The sequence below is a fragment of the Phacochoerus africanus genome, chromosome 10 (assembly GCF_016906955.1).
Source record: "Phacochoerus africanus isolate WHEZ1 chromosome 10, ROS_Pafr_v1, whole genome shotgun sequence".
Classification (NCBI taxonomy): domain Eukaryota; kingdom Metazoa; phylum Chordata; class Mammalia; order Artiodactyla; family Suidae; genus Phacochoerus; species Phacochoerus africanus.
The window spans coordinates 108,681,641-108,698,109 of NC_062553.1; the positions used below are offsets into that span (position 1 = coordinate 108,681,641).

General features: G+C 38.8%; 1 protein-coding gene across 1 annotated transcript in view; it reads left to right on the forward strand.

Annotated features, from left to right (window-relative positions):
* The first annotated feature begins 3,627 nt into the window (after positions 1–3,627).
* ARSJ (arylsulfatase family member J) overlaps positions 3,628–16,469 on the forward strand; it is a 96,594-nt gene continuing 83,752 nt past the window's right edge. The window contains exons 1-2 of the mRNA XM_047799114.1: positions 3,628–3,861; positions 3,978–4,107. The gene's annotated coding sequence lies outside the window, so the exon portion shown is untranslated. The remainder of the gene's footprint in view (positions 3,862–3,977; positions 4,108–16,469) is intronic.

Here is a 16,469-nt window from a genome sequence, read left to right on the forward strand (position 1 = left end):
CTTGAGGCACAGCTGTAAATACCTTGTTTGGGTAACTGTGCAATGGAAAAACAAATACAGGAGTTCCCGTCATGGCACATCAGAAACCAATCCAACTAGGAACCATGAGGTTGCAGGTTCGATCCCTGGCCTCGCTCAGTGGATGAAGGATCCAGCATTGCTGTGAGCTGTGGTATAGGTCACAGACACGGCTTAGATTTGATGTTGCTGTGGCTCTGGCGTAGGCCAGCAGCAACAGCTCCGATGAGACCCCTGGCCTGGGAACCTCAATATGCTGTGGGTGCAGCCCTAAAAAAGACAGAAGACAAAAAGAAAGAAAAGAAAAACAAATACATACATTCCCTTTTATTTAAAGTGATTTAAGCGGGGCTTCATTTTAAATTTTCACTGGGGATGGAGGGATAGGGTTTGCAGGGTTATTTTTCAAGCTGGGCTCCATATTCCTAAAGAGGAAAGAATTTCTGCTCAACTAGTTAAACAGCATATTAATTCTTCAACACTTCCTTTCCAGAAAGGCAGAAGTACTGTCAGCTGAGTGAGTCTCAAGAAAGGAAATGAGCCTGTGAGCCAATGTTCCACTGCTTTCTGCTGCCATATTGCCAACAGTGAAAGTAGATTTAGCTAAAAAGTCAAAACTTCATTATTCTTCATTCTAGTGTTTGTTGTAACATGCTTCTTAAATATTTGTTGAGTGGAAATAAAAGAGAAAAATTTATGAATGTAAGAGTTATCTCAGTGTGCCTGTGAAAGACAAAGCAATTTTTTTAGCCAGACATTTGATGGAATTTAGCAGCTGTCAAAACTTCCACTTCAACAGGGGCAGAGAGATTGGGGGGGCGGTAAATGGAGGCACTTTTCAAAGTCAAGAAAAAATATGTAGTCCAGGATCTACATATTTCCTGAAGATAATTAGACACAATGTAGAAAGGACCCTGGTTCCATGCAACGTCAATTTCCATGGCCCCTCTTCCTTCAGCTGATATTTATTAAGTACTTGCTATAGAATAGACATTGTGCTAAACCCTAAGCCTAGAAAAACCTGACTGCATCTGTATTCCAGTGGGGTTAGGGGACAGCATTAATCAAATATACCACCATTACAAGCTAAAATAAACATTCTGGACAAAAGGAATATGAGGTTGTTGGAGAGTAGGACTGTTATGTGATCAGGTCTGTGATTTTTTTCTTTTAAATACAGTTGCTGAATGTAGAAAATCAATTGGAGGAAAGCCAAGTAATTAGTCACTTTGGAAGGGAACTGACTTTTTTTTGGCCATGCCCATGGCAAGTGGCAGTTCCTGGGCCAGGGATTGAACTGGGCCACAGCAGCAACCCGCTGCCACTGCAGTGACAATGCCAGATCCTTAACCTGCTTTGCCACAGGGAACTCTGGAACTGACTTTTTAATAATCGGTTAATAAAAATATACATGGAGAAAACCTTATCTTATGTGCACTTGTCTGGAACTTTGAAAAATAAATTTTATATTCTATGTGGGAAAACATGTAAGTTGGGCATCATCCAGGCAAAGTTACTCTATGTTCATGATACTTTTGATATTTCATTGTATATTATTTCATGCATGTTTTAACTGGAGTAGGGTCTGAGTGGGTGGCAGGCAAGTTTTACCACTTGTTAAAACTTGCTCTAATAGTTTGCTCTACAAAGCTTCAAGATATGGTTACCTGTAGAACTAGATTCAACCAGTTGTTACTTCTGAATCAAAGTGTTAGGTCAACAACATGGATCCTTAAAAAAAAAATCACAACACAAAACTTATCATAATAGATTCCTCTAGTTATTTACAGAAAATAACAATGACTTGAGAAATTTGGCTAATAGACATGATATCAAAATGTTAAAATTAGGGTAGTATGGGGAAACGATACTTTTTTATTGAAAGTGACTTAAAATATATTTCAAAATGTATAATGAGACAACTCTCTCAGTTTTATCTTTCCATCCATATTTAACCTAAATTTGTATATTTTCTCTAAAAATACAATTATTCTTCCATCATTCCTCTACCATCTTTTCCCATTTAATCTTCAATTATTGGAAACACCACTATTTGCTTACCACTACCTATACAGTCCAAAGTTTATTTAGAAAGTTTCTAGCATTGTATTTACTTCCTTCCCATACATTTTGACTTTTTCTACTTCATAGGATATGAACTAGAAATTCTCTCCTTACAAATGTAATTAAAGTTCATAGCGGTAACCAAATCAGAATTATTTCCCACTATCAATTTATAAATTTGAAAAGTTCCCATCATGCTAGTTGTACACCTATAATTATTGGTTATTTTATATTGAATTCAAACACACATAAAATAATTGGGTCATTCCACAAAAAAGACAATGTATGATTAAATGTATATTTACATGTAAGTTTTTTGCTAAAACTATTAACATCATAATAAAGTATAGATTCCTTAAATTCATTCATACCAAAAGAAATTTATGAATGTTGCAAAACTCGTTTCCATGTGGTAGTAAAATGAAAGAAACAGAAAAAATACCTTCATTTCATTTCCAAAAGGTTTTAAGGTGGATATTTTTTATAAACAAGAGTCAGAGTCTATTTTATAACCAGAATTTATGGCTCAGAATTTTCAATATGCTAATAGAAACATCTGCAGAAAATCTATTTTTTTATTTCTTGTGGCAAGTAAGCACAAGATAGCCACAAGAGGAAACAAGACCTACAAAACCTTATTTTTATGAGGCAAATCTTTGTATCAAAAGGAAACTATGCCAATTACAATCATGTCAAGCAATGAAATGCCTTTCTCACGGTATTATTTTAATATGAAAATATCACAAACAACATTTTCAAATATGGAATGTAATTTTTAAAGGAAATTTTTAAAAAACTCTTATCAGCAAAATTAGTGTCCCCCATTTTGGACAAGGAGTAATGCAAAACAGCTGCATTTGTTTTAGTGCTGCCAAAAGACTGTATTATTGCTACAGTTGACCCAGCAACTTAAAATCAAAAGCTTCCTAAGAGAGTGGAGTAGAGGCTAAGTGTTATATTCCATCATAATATAAAAGCATATCCATTGCCAAGTCTACTTATTTTCTGAAAATCAAATTCCTTTTGAATAACTGAGTGTAAGGACTTCATTAGCAATATTTTTACTGAGGGCAATGTTTTTAACTTTTTCTAAATTGAAATCTTCTAGCACTTAATTTATAAATAAGAAGGAAGACACTTATTTTAAAAAAAGAAACAGTAAGAATCACCATGATGTCATGAAAAAGGAAAGTATGAAGGCAGAGGCAAGAGAGGGGATCGGCCTTGCCTTGCCTTTTAGTCACGGATTTGCTATGTGACCTTGAAAAATCAACTAACTCAAAGCCTCCCTTTACTTGTGTCTATGAAGCAAATACAAAGTAATAGTTACCAGCTGTTTCCAGGGTGGATGGGTCTGGGCGGGACCTTCTGGTGTTACAAAAATACACCTCAGCTGGGCCTGGCTGAACCTGTCCAGGACCCTAAAGGGATGAGCAGCAGCACGAAGCCTCAGGCCCAGGCCAACACCCACAGGACGGTGCCAGGCTAGAGACAGTCTACGACTGCACCCGTCCTCCTCCGGACTCCCCGAATGTGCAGCTACAAATGGTACAGTTCCCTCTGAAAATGACTTGGAAACAAGCTACGAGCTCCTTCACCTCAGGAAATGAGCGCAAGTCCACCTGGCGGTCTGCGGGAGCGCCTGAGACGGGATCTCGCGAGAACCACGCCTGCGACAGGCAATCCGGAAGGAATTCAAAACCGGAGCTTCTCGCGGCGGAGCTAAGGGTTCACACCCCACGTTGGGCACCCCAACTGTTAAAGGCCTGCACCTGAGAGGTGAGCCCCGAAAACATCTTTGAAAACCCACGGGGTCACATCCAGAGACTCAAGGGATGTGTAAGGGAATGAGAAACTCTTCCTAAAGGGCTCACAAACCGACTCTCTCACCCCAGGATCCAGCGCAGAAGCTGCAGTTTCAAAAGCACCAAGACAGTGGATGAAGAAGATTCAGTCGCTAATCTTAAAGCCTCTGCCAGAGGAAAGGGAGCCTTTCAGGACACTCTCTTGGGGACAGAGATGATGGTAGGCGCCCTTTTTGGTCTCTTCTCGCCTCCCTCCCCCCACCCCCCGGGCCAAGAAGCCAGGCGCCCCTTTTCCCCCGTGGGTGGGCGCCATCTTCACTCTTCCTCTGTGGCTCTCCACAGCGCCAGTAGGTGCGGGAGGTATTGTGCACACGTCTGGAGCCCCAGTTTTTGCAGCTGCAGTTTAAGGGACAGCTCTTAATCACCTGTCTCTGGAGACCAGAGGGCCTTGCGTCCAGGAACTTATGCAACTTATGCAATCAGATAAACAACTGTCAGCAGCAGCTACCATCCCCAGGGTGCTGCACGGACCCCAGAATGAAGCAAACCTGCAGCTTTTCTGAGGAATGGGCCTGTTTTCTTGTCCCGGAGCTTTGTCCTGAGGGGCAGGCCTCTGGTTGGCAATGCTTCTAGAAGCTGCAGAGGGGCTTCAGGAAACAGGCTGGCAGCCACCATCACTGTGCTCCCGCTCTGCTTCACCCCACTCGCCAGCATCTCCTTCAAGGATTTTACACCCTTGACTGGTGCCTGGGTTTTTACAGCTGTTAGCAGGGGCCACGTCTGATGACCGACTGGGTTTGTGCTCCTGGGTCCCACAGGACTGTAACCAAGGGAGAAGGAGTTCTTAAACCGCTACCCTCTCAGGGCCCAGCAAGAGGCAACAGTTTTTCTATGAAAGAGGCCTATCAGCTGTCTTTTAGCTGCAGCCAGAGGGGCAGGCTCCTAATTCTACTCACATTTGAGTACTACTCTCCACCTTCCGTGAGAGCTCAGACAGTGGACGCTGTCTTCATGGTTTCCCTCTACCTGCTCCAGAGCCTCAGGATCTCAGGGAGGGAACCTCTTATGTGTCTGGTGCCCCAGGTTTTGCGGCTGCTGCCCAGGAGGGCTGCTCAGGTGGCCAGTGGGAGTTGCAGTCCTGATTCCAGGGGACCGCTGGTAACAATCAGAGAGACAGTTCGTGCCAGGCTACAACCCCTCAGGGCCCTGCACAGACCACAGACTTAGATGCATCTCTACCCTTTCTGTGAAAGAGGCCTATTTGCTTGTCCTGGAGCCTAAGAAGCCAGCTTTAGTTTTGCCCCACATCTGGAGACTGTGAAGGGACTCTCAGTTTGTGCTTTTACTCTACTTCAGTGCCAGCTGGCTGAAACCTCCCAGACAGGAGTTTATACACTGATCTGGAGCCCTGATGCTTGCACCTGTTGCCCAAGGGGCATCTCCAGATCCTCTGTCCTGGAGGCCAGCAGGATTTAGGATTGTGGTTCCATAGTATTATATACATACTTGCATATTTTAAAAGCTGCTGCCTGAGAGTCTGGCTTCCAGTCAGTCTCCAGCTAGGTGCTAACTGAGATTCTTCCCTTTGGGAAACTGATGGATCCTGGCACACCCTCAGCAACTGGGAGCTATTAAAAATAAAATAGGCTGCTCACACAATCACAAAGTTTCCATAGAAGCCAAGAGCTAGGCCAAGGTTAAAAGACAAGTTCATCTTCTACACCCGAGGCCACTCCTTTCAAAACTAGGAAAAGTAGCTGTTTCATCTAATATATGGAAACAAACCAGAGTCTAGTAAAATGAGGAAACAGAGGAATGTGTTCCAAATGAAGGAACAAGGTAAAAACTTCAGAATAAAACCTTATTGAAATGGAGATAAGCAATTTACCTGATAGAATTCAATGTAATGGTCATAAAGATGCTTCCTGAACTTGGAGAAAAATGGATGAACTGTGAGACCTTAAGAAAAGAGATACAAAATGAAAGAAAGTACCAAACAGAAGTCACAGAACTAAGGGATACAAGAACTGAACTGAAAAACACACTACCAGGGTTCAACAGCTGACTAATAAAGCAGAAGAAAGAATAGCACCAGGCAGCTCAGGTAAGAGTATGCAGAGAAAGGTTGGGTGCACTAGGTGACAGGCCTTCCTCCAGTCACTGCAGAGCCAGGAGCAGAGAGGGAAGAAATGGAAAGGGGGGGCGGGGGGAGAAAAAGAGAAAGGAGGGACACCAGACTAGCACATTTTGAGCACCTGCTTTAAAATGCAGATGGAAACACTACCTCAGAGGAAATCATGAGCGTTAAAAGAACTTGATCTTACTGGAATAACTTTAGTGAAATTCCTGGAATAAAAAAGTGCTAACCAAAATTGTTAGTTTTAGACAAGTGGCTTGAGAGCAAGACTAAATGGACTCAAATCTCTGTTCCAATATATTAGCTATGTAACTAGTTATCTAACTTCTCTCTGTTTCCTTAATTATAAAATAGAGGTAAAGATGCTACACATTCATAAGGCTGATGCAAGAATTAGCTATGTTAATACACAGCACAAAAAAAAGGCCCAGCACCAGTAAGTTATTCAATGAGTGTTAGAGTTGCAGTGAGCATTTCACATCCTGCCAGGTACTGTACACAATGCTTTCACAAAATCATCTCATTCTCCATGCTCAGTTAATGTTCTCTGGGGCAAAAAGCCTCTATGGTAGTAATTCCTACTCAAAGACATTACAAGGATGGGATTATGTTTGTGACCCCCCCCCCACCGAAAGAAAATCTGACATCAAATAATTTTTTTAAGTTTATAGCACTCAAGAGTATGCTATTATCAATCTTAAAATATTCTAATGGAAAAAAATCCATTGAATTTACTTCTTTTCCACAGATATTTCCTGATATGTGCCAGAAATATGTTGAAATTCTTTATATTGAGATTTCTTTCAAAAAGGCCTTTTTATTATATGACAAAAATTAAGGTCAGAATAAACAGTTTTTACCATGTATTTAGTTTCATAATTTTTATTCCCATATGACTTGTTTTTCCCTCTAGTTTTGCATTTCTTTCTAAAAAGCGTTCAACTCATTTTTGCTTCACTTTGGTTCCCTGAATCAGTCCTCTCGTTGATCTTTCCACTTTCACTTCAGGATACTTCTCTTTTAGGAAGAGCATCTGTTCATCCTAACCCTTTGTTGACAAGCCTTGTATCCTGGCCTGGGTATAGGCCGAGCCAAAAAAACCATGGCAGGGTGACTGTTACACAAACTAAGTAGCTTAAAATAATAGGCATTTTATTTGCTCATGATTCTTTGAGTAAGCTGGGCAGTTCTTCTGGTCTTTGTCTACTTGAAAGATCTCTGGGGTCAGAAGGTAACTCAGCTGGGGCTGATGAATTTGGATGGCTTCATTCATAACTAGTTCATTCTAGTGGGCTTCATCTCTGGAACAAGGGATATCTTATCTCCACTTCATGCAGTTTCCCATCCCCCAGGAGGCTACTAGTTCTAGTTTCTACCCACTGGGATCTCAAGGTTCTGAAAAACAGAAAAATAAAAGGCAAATCCCTGAGAACAAGCACTTTTTAAGCCTCTGTTTACATCAAATGTGCTTGGGTCCCAGTGGACAAAAGCAAGTCACACAGTCAAGCCCAGATTCAAGAAGAGGAAAATTGATTCCTTCTCTTGAAAGGAGGAGCTTTGCAAAGGGCAGAATATAGAGATGGGAAGAATTTATGCCCAGTTTTCACAGGAGGCTGAGCCTTGTGGGGAAAGAAAAAGTTAAGACATCACAAATATTGGGGAAAAATGCAATTTTTAATATTTGAACTTTCAGAAAGGCATTAAAGTGGTTATAGAAAAATCAGTACTAAGTTAGATTTCCTTATAATGATATATGATCTTGATGTTTTAAATTACATGTAGAACAGCAGTGGGCATCAACTTTTCATTACTTAGTATCTTAGTCCATTTGGGCTGCTGTAATAAAATAACAGACTGGGTGACTTATGAGCAACATAAATTTATTTCTCACAGTTCCAGAGGCTGGGAGTCCAAGATCTACGTGCCAGCATAGTTGTGTTCTGTTGGAGGTCCTCTTTCTGGCTCCTACCCAGTGTTTTCTTGCTATGGTGCACATAGGGATCTCTCTGGAGCCTCTTTTAAGGCACTAATCCCCATGTAGAGTCCATCCTCAGGACTTAAACACCTTCCCAAAGCCCCACCTTCTAATATCATCTTTGAGAGATTAGGATTTCAACAAATGTATTTTGGGGTGATACAAACATTCAGATCATAACACTTAGAAACCCTAGGAGTCTTCTTTCAGCCCTCTTCTTCTCTCTCCACACCCATAGTTGATACAGTTGATTTCACAGGTAAGCCTAAAAGGTAACAGCTTTTAGTTTTATGCCGTCATTCATAGTAACAGGGATTCAGGATACATTCTCAGCATTCTAGGTTCAGAAACTGCAGCTCTATTGTATTGTTTTCCAAGCAGGAGCAGATTAGCAATATGTGTGTAATTTACATGAACCTAAACTAGAAGACAATAATCAAAAAAATCAGAATGCTAGTTCATTATTTTGAATTTATTATTATCTTTTCAGTAGCTAGACAGGTTGCATTTGCTAGTGAAGTTAACTGCTTTTCTCTTTTCCCTGAATGTGAATACTAATAAAAGGTCAAGCAGTAAGAAGTGAATCAAGGCAATTAGATATAATGTTTCTTAGGAGATATTTTATGAAGGCATAGACAGAAGCTGAGTGTATCTAGGCTCCAATATGAAGGGGAAGCCTATTTCTGTCATATTTCCTGTTAAATTTGGCTGTATCCTTCCAGCATGAGATTACCACATGTAGATGACAGTTATATTACAGCCTACTTTACATTGATTACATTTGATCAAAAGCTATGGGAGAGAAAATTCAAAATTATTAAGAGGGTAACTGAACAGCAAGAAAGACTGCTGATTCTGATTAGCATGAAATCAAGCAATACTCGGCAGCACAGAAGCCAAAGTAAATAAAATAAATAGAGCTGTTTACCTAAGCTTGGGATGTGATTACTCCCATCTATGTTATGACCTCTGTTTTAGCTTCTCATAGAATTATGTATACATATCACCTTCATAGCACTGATCACAATTGTAACTAATTACCCATTATCAGTTCTCCCAGTAAACTGCAGTCTCCATGGAAACATGGACCATGCCTGCTTATGCCCTGTTGTACGTCTCTCCAATGGCTGACCAGCGTTAGACCTTTGATAGGGGACAGTTGAACAAATGGCAAGGCAGGAGGAAGGAAAACACAAATATGTAAAGATGCAAGCAAGTCTTTGAAATTGATTGAGAGGATGTGAGCTGAGTGAAGGAATAAATAGAGGGGCCTACCTATACACATTAAGAAAGGAAAGGACCACTGAAAGCAAATAAAAATATATTTTGTAGGAGTGAAAGTAGAAAAGTAGGGCATGAGCAAAGACTTCCCATTTTGAAGGCTTAGGAGGCCCAAAGTGAAGCTGAGCCTAAGAGTGGTTAAAGTGGAGGTAAGAAGGAAATTAGGCAATTAAAGAAGTTGATAAATCAAAAAGCCTGAAACAGTACTGAACACCTGGGCAAGAGGGGCTTCTGCCCAGATCCCACCCTGTAAAGGACCTACTCTCTGGCCCTATTCCAGTTTTCCTTCCCAGAGGGCAGGAAGCCCACCCAGAGTCCACCCCTCTTTAAGATCACATTTGGAATATCTGGAACGCCAAAATTCCATATAAAGTTCCCTTCTGTGGGTCTGTTCTCCTGAGAGTGGGCCACACAACTATCATGTGCTCTTTGGATCAAGGGGAGAACAAGACAGGGTTGTGTTAGAGGGATATTGGAGAATTTGTTCATATAGGCTGGAGTGTCCACACCCTAAGTATCTAAAGGCCTTCTGGTACAGGAGCAGGGACAGAAAGAGAAAGGCCTGTGCGTGAGCTCGGGACCCTCGCTGAACCACCAACTAACAGCCAGGAACTCTGGCAAATCCAGAAATTCTAATCCTGATAGGCTTCCAGATCATTTTGAAGGTACATATACATTCCAGCTCTCAAATGATATCTTTGTTTCCCATGTATATTCCTTTACTATTCCTACAAATGAGAATACAGGATTTCTAGAGCAGAAAAGAGGTCAGATACCAGCTAAACTGACGAAGTCAGAAATTTCAAACCAAAGCCAACCAGAGGAATTCATTGTAGATAAGAGGGTAGAACCTATTTTATTTAACAGTTTATTAGCTTGGAATAATTATTAAATATTTAGATATATTGTACATAGGCCTCCATTTTCAATTTTGACAGCTCTGTAATGTTAGGGGTGGGCCCAGCCAGAATGTTTACCTTATGCTGGAAAGCCATAGCCATGTAATGATTGTTCACTACAGGTTGATCTTGGCTAGTTGTAGACTTCTTAGTACCATAACTCTTATTTTTATGTGGAAAGTGAACTAGACTATTCCACAACCACTGGCTCAGGTTTATATTTCCACCCACTCTTTTCAGATGGACACTGAGTCATTCATTTGCTTAGGAGTTCCCAGAGGCAAAGGGTTTTCTGAAGTCAGAAAAGTTAAGGAAACCAGGGGGAGATGAAGGACCTACAGGTATATGGTGCTTGATAGTTTCAAAACACTTTCATGTTTATGATCTCAATTTGGTGCTTAGAGCCACACTGTAAAAGTAAATAGGGAAAGTACTGTTTTCTTTCTTGACAGCTGAGAAAATTGAAACTCAAAGAGCTTGCACCAAGGCGTTCAGCAGAACTAGAACTTGGATCTCATCTTCGAATATCCTTTTATTTTTCAAAAGGAAAGAAGTTAACACATTTACAAAATTTGAGGATTTTTTTTAACAAAACAAGATATGTGAACCTACAGTGAATACCTACGTGTAATTTCACTGTGAGAAGATGGTGTATTTCTCTTTGAAGAGACATAAATTCTTCCCTTTGGTTTCTCTTTTGAAATTTTTCTGACTTCATCAATTTAGCTGTTGTCCATTAGGCTTAAGGCCTAGAAATCTTGCACCTTTATTAAGGTTAAAAGGAATATAAACATGAAACAAAGGATATAAATTTTAGGGCTAGACTTCTTCTCATTCTTTATTTTTATTTGAGGTCACTGAGGCTCAGAAAAATTGCCATAAATCACAAAGAGAAGGAAGAACTTGACCATGATTCAGAATTTGACTTCTGATTCAGAACTCTGAGGCCTCCTTTCTTTCTGTGTCCTATGAAATTGTCTTCACTCCTTCAATTATAAATAGTACTCCCATGACCATTTTCATCAATATACCTTTTTTTATTCTGTATCATTTTCTTAGGATAAGTATCAACTATCTTTTGATCCAAAGAATGCTATTACTGAGCTAATATGTTAAGATATTTGTATGTTTTGTGATATGATATTGTGATGTGTATTATCATACTGTTTTTTTCTGTCACACTTTTTTAAAAGATATATCAAACCAATGCTGTAAGCAGAGTACCAATTTAACACCAATCTTACTAATATTATATTTTATATTCTTTTTATCTATCAGGTATAAAAATGTATAATACTTTGTTTTACTTTATATTCCTTCCATTACAAATAAGATATTTTTACTTTTAATTAATTGCTATTTGCATTAATTATTCATCCAAATTCTTTATGTAGTTATCATTTGTGGCCAGGATATTTTTCTTACCAATTCAAATGAGGCTCTTTATATGATCTCTTTTCTTGCTATAGTACTAGAAATATTTTACCAAATTATTTTCCTTTTAAGGATTAGTTTTGTTATTAACGTTCATACAGTTAAAATTTTATATCTGTTACATTGAACAAGCACAATCAGCAGATTCTTACAACTTTGTTTTATTTCTCAATATCCCTTTAAATTCTGTAGGCCTAAAAAAAAAATAAAAAATTAAATAAATAAATAAATAAAACTCTGTGGGCCTAATGTCTCTTGCCCTCAGACTTCCAGAATCATTCCCAAATAGCAAATAGTCTGATTGTCACTCTATGTCACAGAACTTGATCTCAATTCAGAATTAGCTTGCCCAATCATATATAATTGGAAAATTCTTAACTTCTTTTAAAGCAAATCTTTTGTCCCTTCTCCAGATCAGTACTACTTCAGCCTGGAAACCTAGAGTATTTCTTTAGTTCCCTATTCTCTGCCTGGTATTTTCACTCCTCTTTCCCAGCTTGTTAACATCTACTCCTCTAGGATCACTGGGGAGGGAGACAGAACAGGTAAAGTTGTCAAGTAAGTTCTTGAATGACCCCTATAAGGCACCTAGGCCTGGTAGGTGTTCAGAAGTAACTTTTTTTGTATGGGCTTCCCACAATGTCTTATCTACAATTCCCTTGACATGGGAACAGACAAATCTAGGCAAATTCTAAAAAGTCATCCCCTCAGAATGGACAGCTACCTGTGATTCTCTTTATGGAGACCTTCCTGAACAGGACCTGAGACAATTCCAAGCCTGCTTCCTTTCACATGTGACCCACATCTGGTTCCCAGGGAACATTTAAGCATCCTTTGTCCCAACAAACTCTGGGAGAGCTGGCCAGCCCCTGTAAATCCCCTTCTTCTTCTGGTTCCTTGGCAGCTGGCCCTGACACTTTCTCAAGCGACAGCCAGACACCAAACCATAGAACCTCAGAGTCAGTGTCTCCCACTTCAGACCTATGTAAGGAAGGTTTAACTGTTCTCAGGGTACACCAACAACCTTTGAAAATATGTCTTAATAAATCCTTTCCATTCTCCACACACTGACCCTTTATTACCTTGGCATAGGTAAGAATATTAAGAGTTGTTGAACTGGTTTTTAATAATCTCCTTTGAAAACTGGTATCTTGTTCTGGCATACTTCTTTGGAAAATCACAGCTTGAATCTTGGCACTTCTATTAAAACTTCTGATTTAATAGTCTGTTAAAACTGTTTCATAATTAATCATTTACCACTGAAATTTCTCTATCATTTAAAAACTAAAAAACAAAAACAAAAACAAAAACTTGAAAATAGAGTAGTTTTCCCCATATACCTGACATATAGTCAATTAAATTTTCTGATGGAGTTTCTTTCATTTAAATTTTTGTTAAGCTCTCCAGCTTCAATTGTTACATTTTTCTCTTGGTGTGTGTTAATTTTTTAACATAGTTACATAATTATCCACATATTATGTTCATTACTTTGTGCTTACCCTTTCTCTTTTTTTGAAATTTTATTTTCATATATTATTTTCCTATAGCATCAGATAGATTTTTGGCCTCTCCTTCCTTTCATTGATCAGCACTTAATTATCATTGTACAAAATTCCCTGGTGGCTCACTGGATTAATGATCGGGTGGTGTCACTGCAGCAGCTTGGGTCACTGCTGTAGCGTGGGCACTGCTGTAGCACAGGTTCAATCCTTGGCTCAGGAACTTCCACATGCCAAGACCATGGCCCACAACAAAACAAAACAATAATTATCATTGTACAACAATACATTCTACTATCTGGTAAGGCTGAGGCATTCCTGTTACTCTTCTTTTTGAGATTACCTTATGTGGAGTTCTGAATTATCATCAGATTGAGGTTTTGATTGAATGACATTAAATTTAAGAATAATTTATAATTTAGGAATAATTATCATAACAATAGCAAGTTAAACATTAATAGTTCTTACAGTGAACCGAGCGTCCTTCTGTGTGCTTTTCAAATATTAACTCATTCAATTCTCAAAACAACTTTGGTGGATTTAATTTTGGCCTTTTCTCTTTAACTCTTCCTGCATCTACAACTTTGTCATGGACTAATCCTGGGAAGGGTGTATTTCCTACCCCTTGACTCTGGGCTTCAACGTAAGATTTGCATTGGTCAGAGATGTGTAAGGAGATAAGCTGAGGGTTGATAAGTGCTTGCTTGGCTGAGCTTGCTCTCTTGTGCTTCAGACACTGCCAGGAGGAAACAAACACTTGGAGCAGAGATGGTGCTTAGATATCCAAGACTCAATTATTGTTGCTTTTAGCCATTTGTTAAGCAACATTGTTTGGCCACAGTTAAGGAATATGCAATACTCTCAGGTAGGTACCATCATTATCCCCATTTTACAAATGAGAAAAGTGAGGTGAAGAGAGGTTAAGTAAGTTATTAGCTAGCAAGTGGGCAGAATTGCTCCAAAGTACATGTTTTTAATTATCTTTGCAATATTTGGTCCTTCATTTTGAAGAAAGTTTATTCAAAACCATTTATTCAAATTTTTTCATCTTCCAATATAAATATATACTTTTCTTTGTAAAGTCTCTACACATATCTAGTTTATTCTAACATTTATGTTATTTGACAATTACCAGATTTTTCTTTATAGATTTTGGACTAAAACCTTGTTTTCTTTTCAAACCTACTTTGTTCATCAATACTTCAAAACTTTAGAGCTCTGTCTTTGTCAATGTTGGTAAACACAGAAGCTTTAGTGTGCTATTTGCAGAAAACTCATCCCAAAGAACTTAACACCTACTGTGTTACCTCACTGTCTTCTTCACTCTTGACTCTATTGACTTCTCCCACTTCCTGGTGTGCTGGTTCTTTGGCTCTTCACTATTTGATATCCTATTCTCTTTGATGTCGTCCTCTTGCTTCCTACTCAGTTGTACAATAATAGCACTTACCTGCATAATTAACATTCCTTCATTTTTAAGAATATTATTTACTTTTAAACCTAAACAAGCAGCAGTTAGGATTTAAAATCTTTCAATTGTCTATAAATTCCCAGATTGACCATTTTCACATTTTTAAACCACATTTAAAAATTAGCTGTATCTTTTAATCATCTGAGTAGAATATGTTTAATTGAAAATAAATACCTACAGAACAAAAAGATATACCAGGCATGCTATCCTACTAGGCAAAAAACAAAAATGCAGTTTGAAAGCTAGGACAATTCTGTCCATGCATACTGTTGGGGGAGCGGGATAGATTTAGAGAATGTCACTTTATGGTGAGGATTAATGTAACTATTTTAAAGAAATACTGCGCAGCTACTCATTTTATTGCTTATTTGTGATTTTCTTAGCTTCTGTATTTATTGATAGTCTTCTCATATCCACTTCTTCATTCCATCCTCAACTCTAGGCCATCCACCATCCTTGGTCTCTCCCTTGAAGAGCCCCAGGTCACACTATGGTGTGTTATTCTGATCTCCCCTGTCTGGTAGTGACCATCCTGCCAATTTACCCTACTTTTTCTTTTCTTTTTAAAATTATCCAGTCAAAGTAGGTCCTGTCCTGAGTCCCTTATTCCTTTGTCCCTGTGCTTCTCTTAGTTGATAGATTACTTCTTTCTAAATTTTGCATGAATGCTCATCTACCATCAGATGGCAGAGCCATAGCATAGTTCTTTATCCTAAGGAATATATTGAGAAATTTTATACAGTGAATCAGTTGTGTGACTGTAGTCTTTACTTCCTTATATCTCTCCCTAAAAATGTCCTGGGATTTCTTTTCCTATACTTTTCATCATGTCTTGCTGTAAAACAAATTTTAATAGACTCAGTACTCTTGGGGTAAAACTACAACTCTTCACTTTTATGGACCAAAGCAATTTACCTGTAACCTCTATCTCTGTAAATCCCAGAAATAAACTTAGTAAGATTTAATAGAATATTTTATCATGTTATTTCCTGCTTAAAAGACCTCATCATTCCTAATGCCCTGGAATCAAGTCTTACCCCTTCATACCTTTCGAAAGCCCTTCAATATCTGGTGTCACTTGAACTTTCCAACATTATTTCCCAAGCTCTCCAAGTCTAGAAGTGTCTCAGCCAGTTGGTCTTCTCTCTTACCTGAAACATTTAACTTCTCCTTTCCAAATTCCCAGCATACTTTAAAGCATAGCTTCAGTCCCACCTCCTGATTAATCTTCACTTGAATAATCAGTCCACACTAATTTTCATCTACAAGGAATTCTACTTTTCTCATTTTTTAACTGAATCAAAGAGTACCTTTAATTTTTCTATGTAACTAGAGGAATACATTTGCAGTGTAACCACATCCAAGCCAAAATAAACCTAAGATGTGATTCCACAAGGGAAGCTGATGCCTGGACATCAAAATGCCCGCTCAGGAGAGAACTATTAATTAATAGAGGGTCTTTAACTTGGGGTTTCATGAGGATGTTAAAACTGTTGCTTAGAGTGCAACAAACACAATCCTATCATTAGAAATGCTAAGTTTATGCACTTAAAATATCAGTGTAGGTACAGTCAAGTATAGGGCATTCAACAGCCTCTGATTTCATTCTCCTTATGAATGTGGGAATAACCCTTACCTGTTTCCTACCATGGGTAGAGCACCCAGCTGATGGATTTTCCCCTTTCAGTCACATCTCATTTGGTCTACCGTGACATGACCATTCTTGCTTCTTGGCTCTTACTACTAATTGTACCAGTTCTTAGTCTCACGTAGCATTAGTTCTGTTTATTCCAGAAATGACTTTTTTAGGGCTGAGTTCTGCCTTCCATCCTGAGAGTCTGCATGCCTTGTGTGGAGATTAGAATTCTCTAACTCTGACAGCTGTG